Source organism: Mobula hypostoma, chromosome 7 (genome assembly GCF_963921235.1).
Source record: "Mobula hypostoma chromosome 7, sMobHyp1.1, whole genome shotgun sequence".
Lineage (NCBI taxonomy): Eukaryota > Metazoa > Chordata > Chondrichthyes > Myliobatiformes > Myliobatidae > Mobula > Mobula hypostoma.
In genome coordinates, this window is record NC_086103.1 from 151,958,117 (window position 1) to 151,983,711 (window position 25,595).

General features: G+C 39.5%; 1 protein-coding gene and 1 long non-coding RNA gene across 2 annotated transcripts in view; one reads left to right on the forward strand and one right to left on the reverse strand.

Annotated features, from left to right (window-relative positions):
- The window catches only part of LOC134349664 (uncharacterized), a 69,200-nt gene extending 43,665 nt beyond the window's left edge, over positions 1 to 25,535 (forward strand). The window contains exons 3-4 of the long non-coding RNA XR_010018745.1: positions 1,429 to 1,507; positions 21,948 to 25,535. This is a non-coding gene — a long non-coding RNA (uncharacterized LOC134349664). The remainder of the gene's footprint in view (positions 1 to 1,428; positions 1,508 to 21,947) is intronic.
- stard13b (StAR related lipid transfer domain containing 13b) overlaps positions 1 to 25,595 on the reverse strand; it is a 458,491-nt gene that overhangs the window by 431,956 nt on the left and 940 nt on the right. The gene's annotated exons all lie outside the window — the stretch shown is intronic.

Here is a 25,595-nt window from a genome sequence, read left to right on the forward strand (position 1 = left end):
AACATAGATAAAACCCAATCACTTTCATATAACTATAGCCCACCAAGAGAAATTGGAAGTAGATATCCTTGGGCATGGCAAAGACAGTCTTTCAAATATTTGGGCATCATTATGTCAAAAGATTTGGCAAAATTATCAGAATTCAATTATCAGCCCATATATAAAAAATTAAAGAAGATATAACAAGATGGAACCCAATTCCTTTTTTTAGTCTCAGTTCAAGGATTGAATCTATTAAAATGAATATATTGCCCAGACTATTATATCTCTTTCGGACCCTACCAGTAGACATTAATCAGAATCAATTCAATGAATGGAACAAAATGTTATCAAGATATATATGGCAAGGTAAAAGGCCTAGAGTTCATCCCAAAACTTTGCAATTAGCCAAGGAAAAGGGGGATGGGGCCTACCTTCTCTTAGAGATTATTATTTTGCAGCACAGTTGAGAGCTGTGATATGTTGGTGCAACCCATCATATGACGCTTAATGGAAAAACATGGAGGAGGGGATACATCCCCATACAGGCAATTTTGGCTGATAACAACCTACAAAGGTACATAAATACTTTTGATAATCCATGAGTGAAATGGACTCTTAAAATATGGAAAACTATTATAAAAAGAATATAAACTAGAGGGAGATATTGCAATTCTTAAATGGTATGCATATGACTTGGATTTTATGCCGAATATACTGGATGCTAGATTTAAGGACTGGACAGCTAAAGGAATAACAGTTCTTTGTAATATAATGAAAGAAGGAACACTGTTCAGTTTTGAAATGCTTAAAGAGAAACACTTATTTGTAAAACAAGATTTTATTCAGTATCTACAGATGCGACAGTATGTTAATAGGAGGGTTAAAAATATAACCAAGGCAAGTACATGTTTGATAGAGCTATTTAGAAAAGCATATATTTCAGATAATGGTAGTAGAATCATTTCAAGCGTGTGTAAGGGTTTGTCAAATCTTAAAACACATTCAACTTCATACATTAAAACAAAATGGGAGAAGGAAGGAGGGATAATTATATCTGAAGAAGAATGGACAATAATATGGAGGTATCAGTGGAAGTGTACCAGTTCACAGAAATGGAGGGAGTTTGGATGGAAAAACTTGATAAGATATTTTATTACACCCTCTCAGAAATCCCATTATGATAGTAACCTCCCTGTTTGCTGGAAAAATTGTGGAAATCAAAATACAAACCATTATCATATTTTCTGGGATCGCCCCGTTATCAAAGACTGTTGGTGTGGGATACACAATGCCCTACAAGACATTTTTAAATGGGAAATACCCTTAGGAGGTAAGACCATATATTTTGGGTATGTACCTCAAGAATGGTTGAAAAGAGATAAATATTTAATGAATGTACTGCTGGCAGCTGGTAAAAAGACTCTTATCAGGAAATGTTTATCACAGGAGAGCCCAACTTTAAACGCGTGGAAGGAAATTACAAAGGACATTTACAAAATGGAGAAGATAACAGCATCTGTTAATCGTAAGTTGGAACAATTCGATTCATACTGGGAAAATGGTTCAACTACATAACACCTCATAGGCCTGATTTTATTCTCATAAATCAATGAATATGTTGTAAAAAAAAGATCACTCCCTACGTACACAGTTTTCTCCTTTTGCTTGTTCTTTCTTTCCTCCCTTTTCTATAGGTATATACCTCAGATAAATATTATGTGGAGATTCGCGGCAAATATGATTATATGATATATATATTATCTTCAGGGCCTTCCTGAAGATAAATCCAAGGAAGGCTACGGGCCCAGATGGCATCCCGGGATGGGTTCTCCGGGCCTGTGCAAGCGAGCTAGCTGGAGTGTTTGCTGACATCTTCAACTGCTCCTCGTTTCAGTCTAAGATCACCTTGTGTTTTAAGAAGGCAACGATAATCCCGGTGCTGAAGAAGAGCAAGGCGGCATGCCTGAATGACTATCGACCTGTGGCTCTGACATCAATTGCTATGAAGTGCTTCGAGCGATTGCTTATGGCACACATCAGCCACAGCCTACCAGTCAACCGCGACGCTTTGCAATTCGCCTACTGGAGCAACAGGTCAACAGCAGATGCCATCCCTCTGGCCCTACATTCCTCCTTAGAACACCTGGAGAATAAAGACACATATGTAAGGCTCCTTTTCATCGACTACAGCTCTGCCCTTAATACCATCATTCCAAATAAACTGATTCCTAAGCTCCAGGACCTGGACCTTAGCACTCAGATCTGCAGCTGGATCTTCAACTTACTCACAGACAGGACCCAGGCTGTAAAAGTAGGGGACAAGCTCTCCTCTACAATCACTCTGAGCACCGGTGCCCCACAAGGCTGTGTACTCAGCCCCCTGCTGTAATTGCTGTACACCCATGATTGTGTAGCAAGTTTCCATCGAACTCAATATGTAAGTTTGCTGATGACACAACAATTGTAGGCCGTATCTCGGGTAATGATGAGTTTGAGTACAGAGAGGAAATTAAGAACCTGGTGGCATGGTGCGAAGACAATAACCTATTCCTCAACGTCAGCAAGACGAAGGAATTGGTTGTTGACTTCCGAAGGAGTAGCGGACCGCACGACCCCACTTACGTCAGTGGTGCACAAGTGGAACAGGTCAAAAGCTTTAAGTTCCTTGGGGTCAATATAACAAATGACCTGACTTGATCCAACCAAGCAGAGTCCACTGCCAAGAAGGCCCACCAGCACCTTTACTTCCTGAGAAAACTAAAGAAATTTGGCCTATCCCTAAAACCCTCATTAATTTTTATAGCTATACCATAGAAAGCATTCTTCTAGGGTGCATCACAACCTGGTATGGAAGTTGTCCTGTCCAAGACCGGAAGAAGCTGTAGAAGATCGTGAACAGAGCGCAGCACATCACACAAACCAATCTTCCGTCCTTGGACTCACTTTACACTGCACGCTGTCGGAGCAGTGCTGCCAGGATAATCAAGGACACGACCCACCCAGCCAACACACTTTTCGTCTCTCTTCCCTCTGGGAGAAGGTTCAGGAGCTTGAAGACTTGTACGGCCAGATTTGGGAACAGATTCTTTCCAACTGTGATAAGACTGCTGAACGGATCCTGACCCGGATCTGGGCCGTACCCTCCAAATATCTGGACCTGCCTCTCATTTTTTTTTGCACTACCTTACTTTCCCTTTTCTATTTTCTATTTATGATATATAATTTAAATTTTTAATATTTACTATTGATTTGTACTCCAGGCAACGCGAAGTGCAGAATCAAATATCGCTGTGATGATTGTACATTCTAGTATCAATTGTTTGGCGACAATAAAGTATAAAGTATATGTACAATGTCTGAAATACGTCTTATGGAAAAGTTTGTTTGATGATGAACTTCAGTAAAAAATAAATAACAAAAAATAAGAAACCTATCGAGTGGTGAAAGGCCTTGAGAGCTTGAATGTGGAAAGGATGTCTCTTATGATGTGACAGCCTAAGACCAGAGGACATAGCCTCAGGATAGTAGGGTGTCCTTTTAGAACAGAGTTGAGGAGGAATTCTTCAGCCCGTGTGGTGAATCTGTGGAATTCGTTGCCAAAGGCAGTTGTGGAGGCCAAGTCTTTATGTATATTTAAGGCAGAGGTTGATAGATCCCTTCAGGGTATGAAGGGATACAGGGAGAAACAGAACATTGAGGCTGAGAGGATAAATGGATCAGCCATGATGAAATGGTGGAGTAGACTCGATGGGCCAAATGGCCTAATTCAGCTCCTGTATTTTCTGGTCTTATGGTCTCAAATTTAAGTCCCTCTTACAAACACAGTGCAGAACATTATGCTCTCCTGTGCCCAGCATATCAGGAAGTTAAAATTTAGCCTTTTGTCTCAAGGACGATGAGCTGTAGAAATAATCTCCTACCTGTAGTTAGTGATTCACTGCGAACTATTTTCAGTCAAACGTCAGTACAAATGCCTTACATACCCATGTTTAACAGTCAACAAAGCAAAGGGCATTCCTAGCTTTACAAAATGGCTTGGTATTTAAATTCATTTACATATTCATAAATATTATATTCTCAAAGAATAAGCTGAACAAAGACAATTCTGAACCACTGTAAAAACAATGGAACCAGAAGAAAAGCCACCAAAGCCTGTTCATACAAGATAGCTCTGTTAATTCATCATGGAGCCAATGCCCATTGGCTGTGTAAAATTCTATTCATAATTACAAAGATGCACAATGATTTTTCTTCAATGGAACATTGCAACAAATTGCAAAGGATGACATATTATATTTGGAAAATAATTTTAAAATGTCATGTTGAATAATCAAAGGATAGGTGGTGTCAATCAAAGTTTAATTCACAGTGGTTCTTTATAAATAGTACAGAAAGAAATAAAAAGGTTTTGCAGCACAGCAATTTTAGAAATGTAGGTAATTGATATCAGGCCAAGGATTCAGTAACTGGGCAATGCAACCTCCACCCTTCTCTGTATTCTGAAGAGATTAGATAGAACATTTCACTGTTTACTTTAGGTAATTCACTGAACATTTAAACAACAATCCTGTATAGTGTCTATAAAAAGTATTCACCCCCTTTGAAATTTTCATGTTTTTTTTGTTTTGCAACATTGAATCACAGTGCATTAATTAGGCTTTTTTGACACTGATCAACAGAAAACGATTATTTCGTATCGAAGTGAAAGGAGATCTCTACAAAGTGATCTAAATTAATTTCAAAACACAAAATAATAGATTGTGTAAATATTCACCCCCTTTAATATGACACACCAAATCATCATTGGTGCAGCCAAGTGGTTTTAGAAGTCACATAATTAGTTAAATGGAGATATGTCATTCGACTTCCCATTCCCGTTCCGATATGTCTATTCATGTTCGCCTCCACTGTCATGATGAGGCTACACTTAGGTTGGAGGAACAACACTTTATATTCTGTCTGGGTTGCTTCCAACCTGATGGCATGAACATCGATTTCCCGAACTTCTGGTAATGCCCTCTCCCCCCACTTCACCATTCCCCACCCCCTTTTCCCTCTCTCACCTTATCTCCGTGCCTGCTCATCACCTCCCTCTGGTTCCCTCACCTCTTTTCCTTCTTCCATGGCCTTCTGTCCTCTTCTATCAGACTCCCCCTTCTCCAGCCCTGTATTTCTTTCATCAGTCAACTTCCCAGCTCTTTACTTCATCCCTCCCCCTTCAGGTTTCACCTATCACCCTGTGTTTCTCTCTCCCCTTTCTCCACATTTTAAATCTACTCCTCAGCTTTTGTTCTCCAGTCCTGCCACAGGTTCTTGGCATGAAACATCAACTGTACTCTTTTCCATAGATGCTGCCTGGCATGCTGAGTTCCTCCAGCATTTTACGTGTGTTGCTTGGATTTTCAGCATTTGCAGATTTCCTCTTGTTTGTAGTTAAATGGAGCCCTAGTTTCAGAGAACTGCGTGCTGTCAAAGTGTTTCAATCGACCATAGTAAAAATACTCCCGTATCTGGAAGGTCCAACTGCTGGTGAGTCAGTATCTCGGCAAAAACTGCACCATGAAGACAAAAGGATACTCCTAGCAACTCTGCAAAAAGGTTATTGAAAAGCACAAGTCAGGAGATGGATATAAGAAAATTTCCAAGTCACTGAATATCCCTTGGAGTACAGTTAAGTCAATCATCAAGAAATGGGAAGAATATGGCACAGCTGTTGTCCTCAAAAACTAAGTGACCATGCAAGAAGGGGACTTGTGAGGGAGGCAACCAAGAGACCTATGACAACTCTGGAGGAGTTACAAGCTTCAGAGGCTGAGATGAGAGAGACTGCACATACTACAACTGTTGCCTGAGTGCTTCACCAGTTACTGATTTATGTCAGAGTGGCAAAGAGAAATCCACTGTTGAAAAAACCCATATGACACCTTGACTAGAGTTTTCCAGAAGGCATGGGAGACTGAACTCAGCTGGAAGAAGGTTCTGCGTTCTGATGAAACCAAAATTGAGTTTTTTTGGCCATCAGACTAAATGCTATGTTTGGCATGAGCCAAGCACCGCATATCATCAAAAATACACCATCCCTACCATGAAGCATAGTGGTGGCTGCATCATGCTTTGGGGATGCTTCACTGCAGCAGGCCCTGGAAGGCTTGTGAAAGTAGAGGGTAAATGAATGCAGTAAAATACAGGGAAATCCTGGAGGAAAAGCTGATGCAGTCTGCAAGAGAACTGCGATGTGTGAGAAGATCTGCTTTCCAGCATTATAATGACCCCAAGTCTAAAGCCAGAGCTACATAGCATTGGTTTAAAAGCAACAAAGCTGAAGTTCTGGAGCGGCCAAGTCAGAGTCCAGACCTCAATCCAATTGAGAATTTGTGGCTGGACTTGAAAAGGGCTGTTAACTCATACTCCTCATGAAACCTAACAGAGCTTGAGCAGTTTTGTAAAGAAGAATGGGGGAAAATTGCAGGGTCCAGATGTGCAAAGCTGACAGAGACCTATCCACACAGACTCAAGGCTGTAATTGCTGTCAAAGGTGCATCTACTAAATACCGAATTGTGGGGGTGATTGTTCATGCAATCAATTACTTTGTGTTTTATATTTGTAATTAATTTAGCAGATCAATTTGTAGAGATCAGTTTTCAATTTGACACGAAAGAGTCTTTTTCTGTTGATCAGTGTCAAAAAGAGCCAACTTAAATCCACTGTTCAGCCTATTTTTGTTGGACTAGATAAATTATTGGAGTGTGGTTAAAGTTCTAAGACATATCTTAGTCAAATATTAGGCTACCATGGAATGGTGTAACTGGGCTGAAGTACAGGTAAAGAAATAAAAATAAGGCAGTAGTTACAGCTTAGCAAACAAGGTTATGATGACATTTGTAGTTTGTGTTTCTTGCTGGTTTGCCTGATTAACTTGAGTTCAATTGGCTTGGGCTATAAAACAAAATGTATATCATTTTGTCCTCATCATGGCAATATTCCCACATTATTATATTCTTCTCTTACCATGTTCCTTCTAACTTTTTAGGAGACATAGGTTTCTAGGATTAATGTTATTGAATCATATGAAAAATCCCAAGAGATTGTCCATGCTCGAATGATCCTCCAGGATATGTTATGGTTGAAGAGTTGTCCCAAATACTGAATAAAATAGAAAATGAATGTTTGATTGGTGAATGCCTTAGACAAAGGATATGTATAGAAATTTGTTTTTCACATTAAAGGTGTCTAAAATATGATGCATCTCAATATATAGGGCCCATTATTAAAAAAAATTATTTCATGGATGCGTTCCAGGTTGTTTTTGTAATACAAATGACCAGGCCTTTTATCAATATTCTTCCAAGCACTGTGTGTACTTTTCAGTTTCATGAACAACCTCACTGATTTCATCTAGATCTTATGATCAGGCCACAGAAGCAAGAGGATCTTCCAACAAGTGCAATCTTGAACATGATGACCTATTCACATTCACATTAAAAGTCACGTTGACACATTAGTGTGTCTCAGTTCCTGGAACTGCTGCTTCAATAAATGATTTGGAAGACTGCAGTATTTTACTATATTGTAAAACTTCGACAATGGAAATTTCAGAATTGTATCTGAATGCAACCAAAATATTAAAGCCAATTCATTTCCTTAGTGAAGACAATTACTGATACGAAACTGCTCTACTTCTATTATTCCACCAGTATTCATTGTAAACATTACTAGCATGTTGAAAAAAACATAAAGGACAACATATAATTCTAAAATATTAAGGACAGGAGGAAATGGATATCTTTTATTCCCTTGCCCACCATTGCTCTGCTGGTGTGTGTAGCTGTGGCAAAGCATTTAAATATCCTAGGTTGCAATGTGTTAACATCAATTGCACTTGATGCTCAGATTTCCAATGCCCAAATTTACTAGATTGGCTAAATTGTTGGCCCTCTATTTTATCACCTGTCAAGGCTCCTAAGCTTTTTGAAAGATTTCATAATTACACATTTTAGGAAATAACATAGCATTACTGTCTTCAAAGGTATTTTAAATAAATAAATTTATTATCTTTTCCACATAGTTCTGAGGCTTCCATTGAAATAAGTGAGCAGAGTCCCCAGTGGGAAGTTTTGGGGCTTTGCACCAAGTTTGTTACACCACTGAACTCCAAGTTGCATTCAGTGGTACAGCAAACCGACCGATTTTACCAAGTGGAGTCTGAGGTAGTCGGGGACTTACATATTATGAATGTGTCTGCGCTGGAGTTTGAATTTGCCAGCATTTATAGGGATGAGTGATGGCGGATCACCACTATAATTGGCAGTATTTACCAGCAAGCTTTGGTTCAGTTTAGATCAATCAAGTCACTGCAATGAAAAAAAGTCAAGGGTACGGTGTAATGTGATGGCTCCATTACGGGAAAGGCAGTTCGGGGAGCTGGGTTACGCATGATAGGCAGTGATTTAAACAGAGAGAGGAGAAATGGGTTAAAAATTCTATATCTGAATGCACAAGTGTCAGAAATAAGGCGGATGAGCTTGAAGCTCAGGTGCGAATGGGTAACTATGATGTTGTTGGGATAACGGAGACATGGCTGCAGGGGGATCCGACCTGGGAATTGAATGTACAAGGGTATATGTGCTATTGAAGGGACAGAAAAGTTGGCAGAGGGGGTGGGGTGGCCCTGTTGGTGAGGAATAAGATTCAGTCCCTTGCAAGGGGGGACATAGAATCAGGTGAAATAGAGTCAGTGTGGATAGAACTGAGGAACAGTAAGGGCAAAAAGACCCTAGTAGGTGTTATCTACAGGCCCCCAAACAGTAGCATGGATATTGGGTGCAAGTTGAATAGGGAGTTAACAATGGCATGTGGCAAAGGAAATGTCGCAGTAGTTATGGGGGATTTCAACATGCAGGTGAACTGGGAAAATCAGGTTGGTACTGGACCCCAGGATAGGGAGTTGTAGAGTGCCTACGGGATGCATTTTTGGAGCAGCTTGTACGAGAGCCGACCAGGGATGAGGCTATTCTGGATTTAGTGTTGTGCAATGAACAGGATTTGATAAGTGATCTTGAAGTAAAGGAGCCATTAGGAGGTAGTGACCACAATATGATAAGTTTTTATCTGCAAGTTGAGAGGGATAAGGGCAGATCAGAAGTGTCAATATTGCAGTTGAACAAAGGAGACTATGGAGCCATGAGGGAGGAGCTGGCCAAAGTTGACTGGTCGGATATCCTAGCAGAAAAGACAGTGGAACAGCAATGGCAGGTATTCTTGGGAATAATGCACAAGGTGCAAAATCAGTTCATCCTCCGGAGAAGGAAGGATTCAAAGGGGGGAAAGTGGCCACAGTGGTTGACAAAGGAAGTCAGAGATAGCATAGCATTAAAAAAGAAGTATAACAGAGCTAAGGTGAGTGGGAAGACGGATGACTGGGAAATTTTTAAGGAGCAACAGAACTTAACTAAAAAGGCAATACGGGGAGAAAAAATGAAGTATGAACGCAAGCTAGCTAGGAATATAAAGGAGGATAGCAAAAGTTTTTTTTAGGTATGTGAAGAGAAGGAAGATCGTTAAGAACAATGTTGGGCCCTTGAAGAATGAATTGGGAGAAATTGTTGTGGGAAACAGAGAAATGGCAGACGAATTTAATAAGTACTTTGGATCTGTCTTCACTAGGGAAGACACAAGCAATCTCCCAGATGTATGGATGGGCCAAGGACATAGGGTAACAGAGGAACTGAAACAGATTGACATTAGGAAGGAAACGGTGATGAGTAGACTGATGGGACTGAAGGCTAACAAATCCCCAGGTCCAGATGGTCTGCATCCTAGGGTACTAAAGGAGGTGGCTCTGGAAATTGCGGATGCATTGGTGATCATTTTCCAATGTTCCTTAGATTCAGGATCAGTTCCTGAGGATTGGCGAATGGCTAATGTTATCCCACTTTTTAAGAAAGGACGGAGGGAGAAAACAGAGAACCATCGCCCTGTTAGCCTAACATCAGTAGTGGGGAAGATGCTAGAGTCCATTATTAAAGATGAAATAGTGGCATATCTTGATAGCAGTGATAGGATTGGGCCGAGCCAGCATGGATTTACCAAGGGAAAATCATGCTTGACTAATCTACTGGAGTTTTTCGAGGATGTAACCAGGAAGATAGACACGGGAGATCCAGTGGATGTGGTGTACCTTGACTTTCAGAAGGCATTTGATAAGGTACCACATAGGAGATTGGTGGGTAAAATCAGAGCTCATGGCATTGGGGGGAGGATATTGACATGGATAGAAAACTGGTTGGCAGATAGAAAGCAAAGGGTAGCAGTGAATGGGTGTTTCTCGGAATGGCAGATGGTGACTAGTGGGGTGCCACAGGGCTCGGTATTGGGACCACAGTTGTTTACGATTTACGTCAATGATTTAGAGAAAGGCATTGTGAATAACATCAGCAAGTTTGCTGATGATACTAAGCTGGGTGGTAGTGTGACATGTGATGAGGATGTTAGGAGAATTCAAGGTGACTTGGATAGGCTGGGTGAGTGGGCAGAAACTTGGCAGATGGCGTTTAATGTGAATAAATGTGAGGTTATTCACTTTGGGAGCAAGAACTGGAAGGCAGATTATTATCTGAACGGTGTGGAGTTAGGTAAGGGAGAAATACAAAGAGATCTAGGAGTACTTGTTCATCAGTCTCTGAAGGTGAATGAGCAAGTGCAGCAGGCAGTGAAGAAGGCTAATGGAATGTTGGCCTTTATTACAAAGGGAATTGAGTACAAGAGCAAGGAAATCCTTTTGCATTTGTACAGGGCCCTGGTGAGACCACACCTGGAGTATTGTGTGCAGTTTTGGTCTCCAGGGTTAAGGAAGGACATCCTTGCTGTGGAGGAGGTGCAGCGTAGGTTCACTAGGTTAATTCCTGAGATGTCCAGACTGTCTGACACAGAGAGGTTGGAGAGACTGGGCTTGTGCACGCTGGAATTAAGGAGATTGAGGGGGGATCTGATTGAGGCATATAAGATTATTAAGGGATTGGACAAGATAGAGGCAGGAAATATGTTCCAGATGCTGAGAGAGTCCAGTACCAGAGGGCATGGTTTAAGAATAAGGGGTAGGTCATTTAGGACAGAGTTGAGGAGGAACTTCTTCTCCCAGAGAGTTGTGGAAGTGTGGAACGCGCTGCCTCAGAAGGCAGTGGAGGCCAATTCTCTGGATGCTATCAAGAAGGAGCTAGATAGGTATCTTATGGATAGGGGAATCAAGGGTTATGGGGACAAGGCAGGAACCGGGTATTGATAGTAGATGATCAGCCATGATCTCAGAATGGCGGTGCAGGCTCGAAGGGTCGAATGGTCTATTTCTGCACCTATTGTCTATTGTCTATTGAATACTTAACCGAAGGCCAGCAGAATTACCCAGAAAATATGAGTTGAAGTCATGCCATGGGGACATTGAGAAATTTAATGTGGTTTTAGAGCTTACACAATGGCTGCAGTCAAAGTGAGTGCAAAACTGGTGAGTAATTGCAAAACTGTCCCAACATAATTGCTCTGTGATGTGCACATAGTCCATAAGTTGCAACAAAGCATCATGAAGAATGTGGCATGAAGTGCAGCTGTAACTACCACATTTTTAAAGCTATCTGGGATTACCAATAAATCCCAATTTTGCTCACAATAATTCCAGAAAACGTGTTATAAAATCCTAGTTTGGAGGCCAAGTGACCCACAGTAGCACTGCTGATCCTTTGACAGAGATATCCAATAAATCCCACTCTGCGGCTCAAAACTGGCAACAAAATAAAAATTGTGCCAGAGTGTGTCTGGCACAGAGTGGATGAGTAATCATGATTAGAAGACTTGCAGTTTAGTGCTATGCATTTAGAAAACCTTCTTTATTAAATTTACATGGACTTTTAGTGCTTTGTTCTCCTTCAACTCTAGCAGCAGCCTGAAGGTATGTTTCCTGTCACACATTTATGCAGAGAATATATCACCCAGAGGAGAGAAAGAGAAAAATATAATTAACAAACATGTCACCTACCATGTTGTTTGATAAGATATATTTTAGATTTCCTTAAATAATTTACCTGTCTCATTACGTGGATGCATAAGCAATAGTAAACATGAAACCTATTCAAATTCAAAGCACATTGAATACACGGAAGAGTATAATTTATAGTAAAACTGGCTGGTGTTGTGGATTGGTTTTCTCTTATAGAACTGCTTTGTTTTTATGTCTTTTAGCTTCCATTCTTCTCCAGATGACAGGGTATGTCCACAGCAATAAAATATAAAGTATTGATTTATGATTGCATCCACATAACGATTGTCAAAACAGAGCACAAGTTTGAACTTGAATACCAATGCTAATGCTGTTAAATCTGCCCCTAAGTGCAACACTGGCAACTGCTATTTTGAGCAAAAAATAAAAGTATAAATGCCAAAAATACACAAAGTCATCGAACACAACAGCATCGAAATGGGCCCTTTGCCCACCTAGTCCATTCCAATTATTAATCTGCGTAGTCCCAACAACCTGCAGCTGGACCATACCCATCCTATCCATATACCTATCTAAATTTCTCTTAAATGTTGCAATCGAACCCATATCCACCACTTCCACTGGCAGCTTGTTCCACACTCTGAGTGAAGAAGTTTCCCCGCATGTTTCCCTTAAATATGTCACCTTTCTTCTTAGCCCATGATTTCCAGTTCTAATCTCACCCAACCTCCATAGAAAAAGCCTGCTTACATTTACATTATCTATACCCTTCATAATTTTGTATACCTCTATCAAATCTCCCCTCACTCTTCTACACTGAAGAGAATAAATTCTTAACCCATTCAACCTTTCCCTACAACTTAGGTCCCCAAGTCCCGGCAACATCATTATAAATGTTCTCCACACTTGTGTTCTGGAGCACTTGTGGATAGGTGGACAGAGTTAAAGGTTTAAACACTTAGCTGACTAATATCCACTCTTTGGGCATATTTTTGGCAGAATTCTTAATTTGAATGAGGGACGTGTCTCTGGAGGAAATAGTGGCTATTATCCTAATCTTCAGTCACAGTCTCACAATATTGGTTATCAGCTTGAGTTGTAAAAGTACAGCTTTTGAACACATCCCAGATCCAGTTAGAATTAGATTGATGAATTGGTCCAAAATAATTTGAAGAAATCTAATCATTTTATTAAAAGTTAATCGAGGAAACATAAACATTAGGTTTTTCCAAAATCTTTATTGAATTTCCTTTGCAAGCTGACTAGATCACAGATAACATTGGTTTTTATTTGATATTGGCATAATATTTAATGAGGATTCATTTTCGGGTATTGCAGTTCTTCACTGCTGTGTAATTTCAACATCATTCTTGGAAAGTGGTTAATGTAAAGAAAATACATTCTGATCATTACTTTTCTGCTATTTCTTAGAGCAGGGGTCCCCAACCTTTTTTGCAGTGCGGACCGGTTTCATGTTGACAATATTCTTGCGGACCGGCGGACCGGGGGGCAGGATGGTTGCCAACGGACAAGAGTAGCAGTCAAATACGTTGCATTTACCCAGAGAAAGACTACAATGACCATGAAGCCTTGCGCGGGAAGCAGTGCACATCCGTTATTTGCGCATGCGCGCTCGTGTCGATTGTTTTTCTACAAGTCTTTTTTGGCGATTCTGTTCGGGGGGGGGGGATGTTAATCACGACCGGAATATCGGTGATAAGCGGCTAATACACTCAATTTCGTTTCTAAAAGGGTTTATCTAACGAATTTAATATTAAACACACAGCGCATTTTCCTTGCATGAATAGCTTGAAGTAAGTGTTGAACAAACTTCCAGTAGAAGAAGCAGGTTCGATATTATCATTTAAAGTTAAATTGAACAGGTATATGGACAGGAAAGTAATGGAGGGTTATTGGCTGAGTGCAGGTCGGTGGGACAAGATGAGAGTTGCGTTCGGCACGGACTAGAAGGGCAGAGATGGCCTGTTTCCGTGCTGTAATTGTTATATGGTTATATAAGTCAATAGCATCATAACATCTTAAGTAACGTTTGGATATTAAACACACAGCACATATTTTCCCCGTATGAACATATAAAATCATTGCAAAACACCAATATCGCTGAATCAGTGGGAGCCCTGGGCTTGCTTTCCTACAACAAGACGGTCCTACTGAGGGGTGATGGGGGACAGCGGTACTTGAACGGGGTTCCTTATGTCCAGTCTAATCCGCAATTTAGTTTTTGTTACATTCATCGCAGAGATATGTTGGAAATGGAAGCAACGTTTTCAGTGCTTCCGTGGCTATCTCAGGATATTGAGCCTTGACTTTTATCCAGAATGCCGGCAGAGATGTCATGTCAAACAGACTTTTCAGCCCGCCGTCATTTGCAAGCTCGAGGAGTTGATCTCCTTCCCGCGCTGAAATGGATGATGCGCGGGTAATGGCTCAACAGTGGGCGTGACAGGGAATGAGGAAAGGTGCAGCTGACTCATATCGCCAAATCATATCGTTTCCTCGCGGCCCGGTAGCGCATGCTCTGCGGCCCGGTGGTTGGGGACCGCTGGCTTAGAGACTATTGTACTTTGTAAAAGAGGCTTATAGCCATTTTGGCAAATATCTGCTTTGATTGAAGAAAAGACTTGAAATGGAAGTGTTTTAAGTTTTCTAAATTTTGTAATAGGATTAGATAATAAAATAGGCTACATCTAATAATGAAACAGCCCAAAAGACTGAAAGTTGTAAAGTAGCAATGCAATCAATCTACCTTTGTTTCTTATGCATCTTGGTTGTTTCATTTGAAAACAGATTAAAGATAAATCTCTTTCAAATTGTGGACAATGGTACCTTGTTTGAAATTATATGCATCAGAGTCACCTAAAATGAGGTTTGAATATACAGTGCCTATAAAAAGTATTCACCCACTTGGAAATTTTCATGTTTTATTGTCTTACAACATTGAAACAATTCATGCTAGGAATGTAAAATGTAAAAAATCATTTAACTTCTCAGAAACAGGCCCGTCAGGCCACTAAATCCATGTTGATCCAGATGTCTATCTAACTAATCATATCTGTCAGCACACAGAATGAACCTATCAATTCCCTGCTTTTTCATGTGCCTATCTATATGCCTCTTAAACATTACTATTTTATCTGTTTCTATTACCTCCCCTGGCGGTGCATTCTAGGCACTTACTTTTCTCAGTGTAAAAACTTGCCTCCCATGTCTAGGAGCTATGGATTTGCACCCCAAGTCCCTCTGTAATCAACGCTCCAATGGGTTACTTGTTGTGTAGCTTCCTCTTCCTTTTGCCCTCCCAAAATGCCCCAATGCACTGGCCTCCATAAGCTATTTCTCTGTCCAGCTTCCAGTCTGATCTATATCTTACTATATCCTTTGACAATCTTCTTAAAGCTCTACAATTCCACCAATTTTCTGTCACCTGTCAACTTCCTAAACAGAAAACTTACATTTTCAAACAAAACATTCATGCATTTGTCTTACAAACAATGACAGATGGGATTCTCAGCAGGCCAGGCAGCATCTATGTAAGGGTAAAGTCGATGGAATGAAGGGTCCTGCTGAAGGACCTCACCCAGAAATGTCGACTGTACTCTTTTACATAGATGCTGCCAGGCCTCCTGAGTTCCTCCAGCATTTTGGGTATCTAGCATCTGCAGATCTTGTCTTGTTTGCAGATGGGATTCTGCAAGGAACAGCACCGTTCCTTGCAGAACCCCACTGGCCACAAACCTCCAATCAATAGAACACCCTTCCAACACCACCTTCTGTCTGCTATGACAAAGCTAACTTTGTATCCAATTTACCAACTCATCATCAATACTATGTAATTTAACCTTCTTCACATCTACCATGATGGACCTAGTCAAATGCTTTATTAATGTCCATGTAAACAACGTATACAGTCCTATCAATCATTTTTGTTACCTTTCAAAAAAAACTCAGTCGCATAAAACCATGCTATCCCTAATAAGTCAATGTCACCTGAAAATGCGAGTAAATATTGTTCTTAAGAATCTTCCCAATAATTTCAAAGGGATAAAAATTACATGACATCTTAACAGCAAAATCTGTTCACTGAACTAAGTGTAAATGAATGGCTTCACAATCTCTATTATTGTAGACAGTTCATTTTTCATCCTGGTGTTGAGGTCAGCAGCGAGATTTCTCATATTCACTCCCCAAAATGTCCTAATTATGAATAGTTCATCTGAATAGTACTGCTCAATGTAATTTGGTTCACTATATTCAGATTTCTAAGCAGTAATATTAATTTTTGATATTAAAATGCTCAAAAATGATTGCCAAAATAATAAACAAGATAATAAAAAGAGAAAATCATTTCTACAAATTATGTTTCTTATGTTTTTCAATATTCACCTTTTAATTTAGCAAGAATCATCTTTTATCCTCTATGTAAAACACACTTTGCATCCTCCAATGTTTCCTACAAAAAGCCAGACAACCATACATTTTACTTTAATTTGAGTCACAGGGAAAATAGCACAAAATCTGAAAAACTTTTTTTACCGAGGCATATGCTGTTGTTTGAATTAAATGTTAAACTAATACAATGTAGCACTCTCAGGAGAGGTTTAAAGACTTTATCACAGCAACACTACAACCTCAGCAATATTTTGCAGGTTGTAAATAATCTTTGTGATGGGCAGTATATTAATCTGAGTTTTCCTTTCTTAAGATTATATTAACCAATATATCTTTAATCATACTTTTTCATCTGAAAAGCAACCCTTTTACTCCTCAAACACAACCTCAAAGCTCTATTTCAGCCTTCTTTATCTCATTTCAGTTTATTATTGTTTATTTTCATTGTTGCTTTGAATCTTGCTCTGCCATTGCTCTAAGCTTCTAAATTGTAGCTACTGTCCCACGGTATTTCTTCTTATTCCATTTTCACTCAAAACCTCATTCTTCATTTCTTTGTATAATGTCCAGAGAACCCAAATTTCAAGTCTGACATTGTTTTATAAGTTTCTGAATAAGCTTCTCTTATATCTTATTATTTTCAACTCAGGTTGCATAAGCCTCAGAGTCCTGATCATTATCTTATTTTCTCAAGAGTGAAAACCTGGACAGAAACAAATAAATAGGCATTTTTCTGAGCAGTAATAGGCCTTGTGATATGAATTACATACACTGCATGCTTGAGCTGCACTCACAGGATTTATGTCACCTGAACTTCTTAATATATCAGTGCTTGCCATCCATCCAAGATACCTATTATCCTATAATGTGTACTGTAGAGTAAATAACCCAATGGATTACTGAAATAATAAAGCTTCTCTACTTGATATGCAATGCTTTAATCCAGCTAACATTACTTTACATATACTAAAGATCTCAGCCAGCCAGCTGTGAAGCTAAAGGTAATGCAACACCTTTCAACTGAGTGCTCCCCTCGCCAAAACACAGAAAGCAGTAGGTATTATGACAATAACAGATATTCATAAGGAAGCCGTAGGGTGTAACTCAATCTTGGGGTTCATTTTATGTTGTGGAACCACTTGAGCTTCATTCTCATAGTTTGTGACATCATCTGAACTCCTTGATTGGGCAATGCTTCTTAACTCCTTCCCAAGGACATGTAACAGGATAATGTTACCTTTTTTCACCAAAATACTTCTCAGAAAAATTCTCCTTATTTTCTAATATTTCACTCCTGGAAAGAAATGTACAATTCTTCACTTGTCTCTATAATCACCTTTATTGTATTGAACTGAGATATAACACCCCACCTCCCTGGGAGATTTGCCACACCCGGTAATTCAGGTGCAAGTGTTGCTTTGCTATAGCTTACAATAATGTTTAAGTCTATTTTCTGATAAAATAATAACAATATTAACTTGAAAAAAAAACAATTTATTGGTTGCGAATTCATTCCACTAGACTGTTGCATTTGAATTTTACATTTAAGGAAATTTGAGTGATTTTTACCATTGTCCTAAATTGCATAAGATTTTGAAACCATGCAGTAAAAAAGGTGCAGTTCCCTTGACCTGGGTGTAAAATCACGGGGAATAGTTTTAACACAATTGACTAGAGAAAGGAAGAACAAATAAGGTAAGGTAATGGGGTAAAGTCACCTCAGCTTCAGCAACAATTGGACAACAATGAAATTAATGCATGTATGTTACCACTGCAAGTATACTCCAAAAGGTACCTAAATTTCCATGTAAAGTATTTGCATATTTTAAAGTCAGAAAAAAATGTATTTGTATGCAAGTGTAATTATTTATTGTAATTCTATGAAGAAATATATTAAGCATCTTCTTCAGCCCTTTACCTTCTCCACCTATCATCTGCCTGCTTCTCACTTCATCCCTCCTCCCCCACCCACCTGGTTTCATGTATCACTTCCCAGCTTGTACTCCTTCTCCTCCCCCCGCCTTCTTATTCTGTCTTCTTCCCCCTTCCCTCCCAGTCCTGATGAAAGGGCTTGGTCTGAAACATCAAATGTTTATTCCTCTGCGTTGACGCGATTTGATCTGCTGAGGTCATCCAGCATTTATTTCCCCCAGCATCGGCAGAATCTCATGTGTGTATTAGGCATGAGTCGGATAGGTTGGTTATCAAACAATTTCAAAGGGATGAGAGTAGAATCAAATTGATGAAAAAAGTGGGAACAATAAATGGGAAACATAAAAGAGTGCCCTCCGAGGGAAGGTAGGGCTGGAATAGCAGGATGAGCTGTCTCAATGACTATCGCCCAGTTGCACTCACATCTACTGTGATGAAGTGCTTTGAGGGGTTGATCATCGCCCAGATCAACTCCTGCCTATGCAATGACCTGGACCCACTGCAACTTGCCTATCGCCACAATAGGTTAAAGTGGATTCAGTCTTGCTGGCTCTGCATTCTGCCTTGGATCACCAGGACAAATGAAATACCTACATCAGACTGCTGTTTATTGATTACAGCTCATCGTACAATGCCTCCACACCCTCAGTACTAGTCAACAAACTCCAAAAGCTGAGCCTGTGTACCTCCCTCTGAAGCTGGACCCTCGCCTTCCTTATTGGGAGATTACAGTCAGTACAGATTGGAAATAACATCTCCTAATTGACAACCAGCAGATAGAATTTAATGCAGACATATTGAGATGCACTTTGTCAGGACAAACCAGGGTAGGACTTACAGAGTGAATGGTAGGACACTGAGGCATCTGGTAGAACAAAGGGAATAAAGATCTATAATCTGCATTCTGTAGTGTCTATCTGTAGTGTCAGAGGTAGATGGGGTCATAAAGAAAGTTTTTGCCACATTGTCCTGCATATATCAGAGCACTTAATACAGAAGTTGACATAATATAAAACACTGATGAGGCTGAATTTAGAGTATTCTATGCAGTTTTGGTCACCTACCTATAAGGTAGATATCAATAAGTTTAAAAGAGAAGAGAAAATCTCCAAGGCTGTTGCTGGGACTTGAAGACAAAGTTTTGGGGATAGGTTAAATGGTGTAGAACTTTATTCCCTCGAGCAGAGATGAATGAGGGGAGATTTTATAGAGGTATACAAAATTATGAGGGGTATATTTGGAGTGAATGCTTGCAGGCTTCTTACCCTGAGATTGGGTGAGACTAGAACTAGAGGAGATAGGTTTAAGCTGAAGTGTGAAATATTTTAGGGGTTTCCGAGGGAACTTCACTCAGGAGGTATTGCGTTTGTGGAATGAGCAGCCAGCGGAAGTGTTTGATGCGGGTTCAATTGCAACACTTGAGAGAAGTTTGGAATGGTACATGGATGAGAGGGGTATAGGGGACTATGTTCTGGATGTCGGTGGACAGGACTGAGAAAAAAAAGGTCAGCACAGATTAGATGGGCGAGGGGCCTGTTTCTGTGCTGCCTTGCTCTATGACTTTCTTAATGGAAAATAGCATTAATTTTGCAATAATTTGAATTGGTATATACTCCAATCATATTACTAAATTCATTTTAATATAAATATTATAGTTATTCCCAAAATTATGTCAATATAGTTATCTTTGCCACACCCATTTCTTTCTAGACCTATAAAGAATTTGCTGGAGGAGGCCAGTGGGTCAAGGAAAGGCGTTGTTAACCTTTGGGTTGAATCTCTCCATTGAGACTGAGAGTGGAGAGGGAAACTAGCTAGAATGAAGAAGAGAGGGTCATAATGTGAAAGAGCCCAGAGGGAGTACTTCGGGAGGTGGTGTTGAAGAACGACAGGAAGATGGATCCAGGTAGGGAAGGGGGAGGATTGGGGAGAAGAGGCAAACCGAAAAGTAAGATGTGACCAGGAGGATTGTGAGGAACAACTGCTAGAGATTATTAAGTGGGAACACAAGAGATAGCTGTGTCTTCAGTTCTTTCTGCTGGTGTCTCAGATTTTCATTGTTGTGATCTAGTTTGCTTTCTGTAGTGTACAATCTTGACTTGACTGTACTGGTCATGTTTTAAAATACTGTCCAGTTCCAATAGTTTATGGTAGATGAACTACCTTAGTGAAACTTTCCAAACTGTGCATCACTTTGGTACTACGGTAAAACACCGCTTCTTAAATTATAACCAAATGATTTTTGGCATTATAGACATTTGGGTCAATCACAGTTGGTGAATCTAGGAGCACCAGGCTCCCCCTCCATTTTTCTCACATGCAGCTATGGTTAAAAGGGCATTACCAAACCAGAGACTGGGAAACCGTTTATTTAATTGATCAAAAATGTTAGCAATGTCTTAGACTGCAGATGTTGTATCCATGAACGGAAATCAACCTGCAATTGTGACACACAACTCTTTTATTCATACCAAGAGTTATTTTGGAGGCAAGGCAGACAATCCTTGACAACATTGCATCAATATTATCTCCTTCAATGGATTTTATTACTACAAAGTTGTTCTCTTAGTGCTTCAAATCCTTAGTTAGTCGATTCACGTAGACAAAAGAAGCAAATGTAGCAGATGTTTTAAGCAGCGGTTTGCACTTGGCAAATTCCCAAGGTATATTCTTTTAGTTGAATGATGAATGCTGGCCAGGGCAACTAGAAAAAATGCATGAGAAGTTATCATCCCTCTGAACAGAAATAACTAACCCTAATACAATTATTCTAAAGGATGACATATTTAATAACAAGACCTCTCCCAGTATTGCCCTAGAATACTAGGCACTGCAATGTGGTGAGTCTAATTGAAAGGAATCCCCATAGAATTATTGTGATAGCTCTGAGGACATTTAGATCTTTAACTGTAAATAGCACATGGAGCATACATTTTTAATTATCTTTGCCACACCCATTTATTTCTAGACCAACAAAGAATCTGCTGGAGAAGCCCAGTAGGTCAAAGAAAGGCCTTGCTAACTTGTTGGGTTGAATTTCTGCATTGGGGGAGGGAAAATTGAAAAAAAAATACTGCTCATTGATGATGTACACATAGAAGGCACAAATATTTTCACATGAATGAAATGCAATGATGACTCTTAACCCAGTCAGCTTGCCTAAACAGTTTGCATGAATTCAGATGTGTGGATTGTCATGTGTGATCCATTGTCTGCAATGAACTAGTGATGATAGAAGTACTTCTCAGATAAGTAAGACCTGTCTAAATAAAATCTGCCATACGTTTACAAATATATTAACTGTGGAGCTTGATAGATGCTATTGTAAGAGGGTTTGTATCCTGTTCTTTGAGGGAAATAAAACCAGATTGTTAAGTTACCAACTAAGCTAGATTGCTGGGAAATGAGCCAAACCAAATGAGACTGAGATGGCCCAAACATTTGGGATAAAGATAAATGAGTTCTGGACATGGCAATAGCCAAGTGCAGTTAATGAAATCTTACAGCATTTGTGTACCGTGAGTCTCCTTAAAACTTGCCTTTTCCTTCCTTTGCTAAATGATTGTTTATTACAAGAACACTCAACTTGTTGAAAATTTTGCTTTCCACTGACTCTGCATTTGTTTATACTTTCAGAATGAAACTCGGAGCCATTCTCAGGTACCTCAACATGGTTGATCACATGGCCGCACCATCACTGTGGCGGCACCCTGTTTATTCTGTCTTCACAATATGAGCCACTGGCACCATTAAAGTTCTCTGTTGTGGCAGTTATTGAAGTAACTCTGACAAATTAGACTTTACATCAATGTTGTAACCCTTACAGTGATAACAACTGCTTCAAATCTCTAACTAATCACAAATTAAACCACAAGAAATCAATGTAAGAACACGTTTAAATAACAAGGGAGATGGCAGAACAAACAGAAATATTGAAAAAAATGCTTTTTGCTTTTATTCTTAAGCTACTGTCAGTGGCCTCGTTATTAGCTACATCAGTACACTTGCTCGTTTATGCAAATATCCAATCAACCAATTACAGTGCAGCAACTCAATGCATAGAAGTATGCAGACATGGTTAAGAGGTTCAGTTGTTGTTCAGACCAAACATCAGAATGGGAAGAAATGTGATCTAGGTGGTTCTGACTGTAGAATGATTGTTGGTGCCAGACAATGCGGTTTGAGTATCTCAGAAACTGCTGATCTCCTGAGAGTTTTACAAACAACAGTCTCTAGAGGTTACAGAAATTGGTGTGATAAACAAAAAAAACACCCAGAGAGTGGCAGTTCTGTGGGCAAAAACACCTTGTTAATGACAGAGGTCAGAGGAGAATACTTTTATACTTTATACTTTACTTTATACTTTATTGGCTGGACTGGTTCAAGCTGACAGGAAGGCAATAGTAACTCAAATAACTACATGTTAGCACAGCAGTGTGCAGAAGAGCATCTCTCAAATGCACAACACATGGAACATTGAAATGGATGGGCTACAGCAGCAGAAGCCCATACTGAGTTCCAAGGTGTACCAATTAAGTGGCCATTGAATGTATTTAGCTCATATATTTTATTTCAGATTGTTATACTGTAACTAGGTTGAACATATGCTATTTATTAAGTAGTATAGTTTACAGTATTTATGCAGTTATTAAAGAAAGCACATTAAGTGGACCAACATAAAATTCTAAGTCTATTCCATTAGTGAGAAAGTTCATGTTCATTGGCTATACCACTTTACAAGTGAAGTAATGCACAGCTTCTCATGAATAATTTTTAGACACAAATAAACATTAGAAATAACGGCTTTAAAACAGAATTATAAACAGATGCTTTTGGTGCTGAAGTACTCTCTTGGCAGAAGTTGGTGAGTTCAGAACATAGTGTTACAGAGTAAAACAGCACAAAATATAACCTCAATCCACCACAACCTATGCTAACTGTTACACAAGTCTATAAAGTATAATATCATTTGTCTACATTAGTAACTCTGTCCCTTGGCTATTCCAAAGGAGATGGAGGATGCCTCTTAAGTGCTGTGATTTTATCTGCCTTCACCATCTCCTCTGGCAGTGCTTTCCAGATATCAATCACTGTCTTTGTGAAAACCATTCCTCTCTTTATACTCTCATGTTAAACCCATGCCATCTTGTGTTAGACGTGCCCGACATGGGAGAAAGATTTTTACTATTTACCTGATCTATGCCTCTCATGATTTTATATACCTCTATCGGGTCCTTCAGCTTTCTACGCCCCAGACTATCCAATCTGTCTTTCTAACCAAAGCCCTCCAATCCAGGCAACATCGTAGTGAATCTCCTCTGCACCCTCTCTACACAGTCATATCTTTCTTATAGTGTGATGACCAGAACTACTCATGATACTGCATGTGATAAAGGTAAGCATGCCTTATGCCTTCTTCACCTCCTCATCCACCAGTGCTATCACTTACATAGTACTATGTATCCAAGGTCTTTCTGTTCATCAACAGTCCTTAACACTCTACTACTTTCTCTATATGCCCTAGTTTTGGTCAATTTCCCACAATTTGATAGATTTTATTAGTTCATGTAAATCCAATATCTGGCAACCTCTCACTGGGGTTGAGGGGGAATAATAAACCAGCGGTGCTGGAACGGTGGAGCAGACTCGATGGAATGAATGGTCTAATTCTGGTCTTCTGTCTGATGGTCCTATTATTTTTAAAAAATCCTCATTGATAAATTTAGTAATCCAAAGATCAGAGTAGAAATTAAGGGCAGAAGAATGGACAACAAGAAAGACTAATTCAAAAAATTGAAAAAAGCAATTTGGTAGAAGAGAGGAAAACATGAATCACATTATTTTGGAGGAGACTCTTTGCTGAGCACTGGGACAACAGAATCTGTCTCCCTCACTATTGAGCTTAGAGGCCTTAAAAATAGTGATATACCTACTGACATCACTTGAGCCCTCTTTTCCATCGCCACACTAAAATAATTCCTGCTTTCCATGTGGCCTTTGAATCCTCTTTCTATACTCCCCTACCTAACTACCTCTTTGCAGCAGGTCCTGGTTCACTCCCACAACCTTCAGTATCTTGCAACCTTTTTCTTAAGCATTCTTTTGTTCTCCAATTTCCCGGCGATTCATGACCTCAATTACATCTCCATTTCAAACTCCTGGCTTTTCTGCTCAATCACAGATTCATCCCACCCTGCCACAAACCTCTGTTCCAAAAGCTGGTTTTGGATGCCTCATCCCTTGCTACAGGCCCAACCACCTTTGTGGCCAAGACCCTGTGGCCAGCCCCGGGACAGAAGAATTAGATGGCTCATTTCCTCTGTGAAAATATATACCTCATGCTCTACTCTGTCCAAGACCCTGAGTTTCAATTACAATTGAGATCTGATGGTGCACACCTCGCAGATGCACTAGAATTTCTAAACTGCAATTTTACATGGCTCACTATCGTGAATCAATGAACTGGGACTATGGTTTTATACACCTGTCTCTGGGATGTGCTGTCTAACAAATCACCCACCAAAAACTCGGAAATGTATCCTCTTAATCTTATGATGGAAGTAAAAGTAAAGCATACACATTGATAAAAGAGTTCCTGATTTCTGCCTGATTCAAAAATGTAAATAAGCAAAGAGTACAAGATGTCAGTCCCACATAACCATCTGCATTATGCATTGATGACCAAATACAATGTCCTGATGGCATTTCAATTATCTCTGAGATTGAGTGGACAAAGATTATTGGTCACCTATCTATACTTACCCGCACAAATTTCATCATCCTTAATCTTATATACATCCAGATTGTTTTTTTTAATTCAAGTTATTTAAGAGAATAGCATGTTTTTTTTGGGTAGTTTCCAGGATGAATGTCAATGTACTTGGATTTGTGTTACTGACCAGTTAATTGTTTTAAAATGATAGAACAGAATACTTAGAATCAGCTTTATGGACAATTACAAAGGCAGTTCAAATCTTACATTTTAAGGGACTGTCTGCTAGAAAAAGTGCATCGGGTATCTGCTTTAGCTGAATGTATGTAACATATTAGTAAAAATAAGGCCTTGACTGATGATTTTGTTCATATTTAACAATGTGTATTACAATTAAATTTTAAATGAAGTAACATGAATTGTATATTTTAAGATAAATACTAACTTATTACTGTAGACAAGTGCTCCTTATGGAGTCTTTGTAAGCTCTGGTAATTGACTGCATTTGGACTCCCAGAATATACTTTATAAAACTAAAGTCGTCCTGGCTTTTCTCAATCAGTGCATGTGTG